The sequence below is a fragment of the Manacus vitellinus genome, unplaced genomic scaffold (assembly GCF_001715985.3).
Source record: "Manacus vitellinus isolate BGI_N305 unplaced genomic scaffold, ASM171598v3 scaffold_64_pilon, whole genome shotgun sequence".
NCBI lineage: Eukaryota > Metazoa > Chordata > Aves > Passeriformes > Pipridae > Manacus > Manacus vitellinus.
Genome location: NW_021940718.1, coordinates 3189395 through 3194478, shown reverse-complemented (window position 1 = coordinate 3194478; position 5084 = coordinate 3189395).

Sequence of the window (5084 nt, the reverse complement as noted above, 5' to 3'; positions counted from 1 at the left end):
TTCCCGTTCCCAGGGCTCCCCAGGGTGTCCCCTCTCCTGCAGGGGGGACAGAGGTGACACCCCAGGAGAGACAAGGAGCCGTCTGGGGAGAGGTGGGACCTCGGGGGGAGCAGGATCTGCGGGGAGCAGGGCGTTTGTGCACAGGGCGGGTGACAGGGGAGCTCTGGGAGGGCACCAGGATGGCACCCATCGGGTGGGTGTCACCACTGGGTGCCACAGGCAGCACCGGGGTGGGTGTGTGTGTGTGTGCAGCCCCTTCCCCAACTCGTCACTGCCAGGAACAGGAACTGCAGGGCTCTGCCCAGAGCTGGCTGGGAGCCCTCGGAGTGTCACAAACCCAGTGTAACTAGACTTGGATCAATCCGTCAATGCGCAGCGGTGGTTAAATAGTGCTGTGCTCACCTCCCTCCAATTAAACTATCATTTCTGATAGATCCCTTTGTGCCTCCTCCCCCCGGAGGGCTGCTCGGCCCGAGGGCCATGATGATGATGGTGGTGGTGGCCACAGCACGGAGGAAGCTCCTTCCTCCCACCGCAGATCCCCGCTGGCCGCGGGCACGGTGCTCCGGAGGGACGGGAAGGTTCCTCCAGGGTGGCTGCAGTGCTTGGAAGCCCAGGAGAGGACGAGCCCCGGGGACCACCTGTAGTTCCATTGCCGGGTGCAGATGGGAGCGGTGGGAGCAGGAGGCTGTGCTGGTGGCACAGTTCTCCTGTGTCCCATGTGCTGCTGGGTGATCCCTGCCCGTGGATGGGGCAGGGGGAGCAGCCCCACTCCCGGAGCTCCTGGATACTCCCCCTGCCCTCTGGGTCAGGGACCCCACTCCAGAGCTCGCACTGGCTTCAATCCCTCACCCCCTGTGTGGGCTGTGGCTGCTTCCTCAGCACCCTCTGGAATCAGCTGGGCAAATGCAGCACGTGGGGCTCAGTCTGGTCCCTCCAGTCCCACTGGGAATTCAGGATAGGGCTCAGCCCCATCTCAGCCCCCCGGAAAGCTCAGAGCCCCCCTCTGCCCCACAGACCTTTGTCTGCAGCCTCGCACTCACAGCTTGGGGGATGCCAAAATTTCTCCTCCTTTCCCACTTCTGAGGGGCTGCAGGGGGGTGCCTGGCTGGGGGGGGCTGTCCAGGGGCCACTCCACAGGGTGCAGAAGTTGGGGAGTGCCCGGGGGGCGCAGCAGCAGCAGGGCCTGGCGGGAGCCCACGAAGCAGAGCCGGGTATTGATTTCCCATTGATCCCATGCAACCACATTCTGCAGCGGCTGCTGTCCTACATTTCAATCCCACACCTTCGCCTCTGACTTTAATGGGCTTCATCACAGCCCAAAGCTTTATTTAACCAAGAGGGGAGGGAACGGCGGGCAGCTGCCAGAAATCAGAGCAAGCAGGGCCCCCGGGGCCTGCCTGGATCCCTCTGGATCCCTCTGGATCCCTCCCGGCTGCCCCAAGCAGTGGACGGGTTTCCTGAGCGTTTTGGGGGATGTGGATGTGCCCACACAGCCCTGATGAGAGGGTGCTCTGGGTGCTGGTGACAGCACCCCTCTCTCCAGCAGCTCTTCCACCCCGAGGTCTCTCCCCACCCCATCCCTGCTGCACCTGCACGGCTCCATCTCCCGAACAAAGGGCTCCAACCGCTGCCGGAAGGGCAAAAGGAAGCTCCACCTCAGCGGGGATGTGCATAATGATGAGTGTGGAGGCTCTGCACACCCCCCCAGCCCCAGATGTGAGGCTGCAGACAGCACACGTACCCCCCCCGACAGCTGGAAGATGAATATGGAGGAGCTGGACCCGGTTAGGGATGCCTGCGTCTTCCAGGGGCGTTCCTCGAGCATCCATCAATGCAGATCGATGCACGGGGATACAAAATGTGGGGATCCAGCTCCTGCTGGCAGCCCGGGCAGTGGGAAGCAGGGAGACAGTGCAGACAGAGCAGGGAAACACAGGGAGAAGCAGCTGGGAACGGGGTTGCACCGGGGGGTGGGGATGGAGAGGGTGGGAGCATCAGCCAAACCCTCCTGGACAAGAATCCAGAGAGGTGGGAGAAGGAGCCGGTGGAAAGGAGGGATGGTCGGTGCTCACGGGCTGCTCAGGCCTCCTGCCCTGGTAGAGGCAGGGCAGTGTCCTTCCTCCTCCTTCTTTTCCAGGTTATCCTGGACTGTGTGGGTGACAGGCACTGACATGCCAGGCTGGTGAGTATTCCAACAATCCCAAAATGTCTCCCCAGAGGCTGCCAGTAGCTCAGGGGAGCTCTGGCTGGGAGCAGGACATGAGAGCAGCAGGGGTGGAGGAGCTGGGTGAAGGTGGGTGGGGAGACCTGGGAGCAGGAGGGATGGAGGAACTGGGAGGAGGAAGAGATGGATGACATGGGAGCAGAAGGGATTGAGGAACTGGGAACAGGAGGGATGGAGGAACTGGGAGTAGGAGGGATGGAAGAACTGGAGTCAGGAGGGATGGAGGAACTGGGAGGAGGAAGAGATGGATGAACTGGAAGTAGGAGGGATGGAGGAACTGGGAACAGGAGGGATGGATGAACTGGAAGTAGGAGGGATGGAGGAACTGGGAACAGGAGGGATGGAGGACCTGGGAGCAGGAGGGATGGAGGAACTGGAATCAGGAGGGATGGCGGAACTGGGAACAGGAGGGATGGAGGAACTGGAGTCAGGAGGGATGGAGGACCTGGGAACAGGAGGAATGGAGGAACTGGGAGGAGGAAGAGATGGATGAACTGGAAGCAGGAGGGATGGAGGAACTGGAGTTAGGAGGGATGGCGGAACTGGGAGCAGGAAGAATGGAGGAACTGGGAGCAGGAGGGATGGAGACCTTGGGCAATGGGAAGTACCCAAGAACACCAGACTCTCCTGGTGGCTGCTGGCTCAGAGCCCAGCTCCAGGGCTCATCTCAAGAAGCCTTTTAGTGCTGATTTCCATGGGAGAAGCTTGAAGCCAACGTCAGTCTCTTCGAAAGAGTCCCCACTGCCATCCCATCCTCCCCCTGTTCCCAGGCAGCTCGGAGGGGCTGAGGAAACCTCTCTGCAGGGCCGGCTCTGCATCCTCCAGCCCACGCTCCTGCTCTCCCTGGGGCAGAATATGGATGCTGTGTTTATTTTTGATTTATGCCAAGGCGAAAAAGAAATACATTTTCTTCAATTATTAATCAGCGAGGTGTGAGAGGGGGACACGAGCTGGAAATTAACTCTCTGACCTTTGTGGGGGGGTTTTTGCCTCCCTGCCTCCCCCCTCTCTGGAGCCCAGAGCATTTTACCCAGAGTATTTTCCCAACCCTCTCAGCAGGAGCGGGGCTGCTCCTGTGACCAGCCCTGGGCAGACACCCCCAGACGTGCTGAGGGGGTTTAGATGATGGGGACAGTGTGTGGTGCAGGGAGCCCAGCCCCAGGCCCAGGCTGGGCCTCCAAAGCCATCCTGGCCACCTGGATGTATGTTCAGAGCCTCCCCATCCACCTGTGGATGGCCTGAGCCCAAAGGGTGTCTCTGATCCTGATCAACCTTCCCTTCCCTGCTCTGTCCCACCACACCTCCCTCGATGCCTCTGGGTATCTGGCTGTCCCTGGGTACCACAGAATCCCAGGATCACTGAGTTTGGAGAAGACTTCCCAGCCCATGGATCCACCCTGTGCCCAATGCCCACCTTGTCCCCCAGCCCAGAGCACTTAGTGCCACATCCAGCCCTTCCTCGTACACCTCCAGGGGTGGGGACTCTACCACCTCCCTGGGCAGCCCCTGCCAAGGCCAGACCACCCTTTCCAGCAAGAAATTCCTCCTGATGTCCAACCTGCACCTCCTCTGGTGCAGCTTTGGGTTGTTTTCCCTTGTCCTGTCCCTTGTTCCCTGGGAGCAGAGCTCGACCCGCCCCCCCCCGCTCCCCTCTCCCATCAGGGAGTTGAAGAGAGTGAGAAGGTCCCCCCTGAGCCTCCTTTTCTCCAGGCTGAGCCCCCCCAGCTCCCTCAGCTGCTCCTGCTGCTCCAGCCCCTTCCCCAGTTCCATTCCCTTCCCTGCACATGCTCCAGCCCCTTCCCCAGCTCTGTTCCCTTCCCTGGACATGCTCCAGCCCCTTCCCCAGCTCCATTCCCTTCCCTTGAGGGCTCCAGCCCCTTCCCCAGCTCCATTCCCTTCCCTTGAGGGCTCCAGCCCCTTCCCCAGCTCCATTCCCTTCCCTTGAGGGCTCCAGCCCCTCAAGGTCCTTCTTGCTGTGAGGGGCCCAGAGCTGGACACAGCACTGGGGGTGGGGTGTCACCAGTGCTGTGCAGGGAGGGACAATCACTGCCCTGGTCCTGCTGGTCCTACTGTTTTTGACACAAGCCAGGAGATGCCCTTGGCCTTCTTGGCCATCTGGTCCTGCCATGCACAGGGGCAGCACAGGACACCCCGACCCCACCTCTGCTCCCACACAGCAACTGTCCCCTGGAGAGAGACACGGACCCTCTGGGGAGCAGATGAGGTGCCCCACAGCTCCCCACACCCACCTGGGTGCCCTCCGTGGGCTCTGAGCCAGGACAAACACCACATCTCCCCCTCCCTCCTTCGGCTCTTGGCTTTGCTCTTGGTACGGGATGGGCACCCACCTGAGGAGTCTTTGGCAAGGAGGCTGCTGGGCAGGACAGAGGAGGATTTTTGGACTGCTCCTCCACTCTGCTGCCTTGAAAACACCCCCCAGGCCAACAGGCGAGGCCAGAGCTCGACGCAGACAGGTGGAGAGGCCCCGAACTCCAAGAACTCCACGTTGGCCTCGGGAAGTTGGAGCGTCCCCGGCGCAGGCGCGGCGCGGCCTCCCTGCCCCCTCCTGTGTCCTCCCCCCCTCCCCGAAAGCAGCACTGCGGCAGCAGCACCAGCAAACTGATCAAGGCCCGGGGCTGATCAATAGGGTATCGAGCTCTCTGCAAGGTACGCTGAGTTTTGCGGATTCAGTGGTAACCTCCCGCCGCGCTGCCTCCTTCTCCCCCGGCACCGCCACCCCAGCGCCAGCGGGGCCACCTTCTCCCTCTGGGCTGGGCCACCTTCTCCCTCTGGGCTGGCAGGGACACTCAGCCCGCTCCCAGGAGGAAGCAGAGACCTTGCAGGCTCCAGCCCCTGG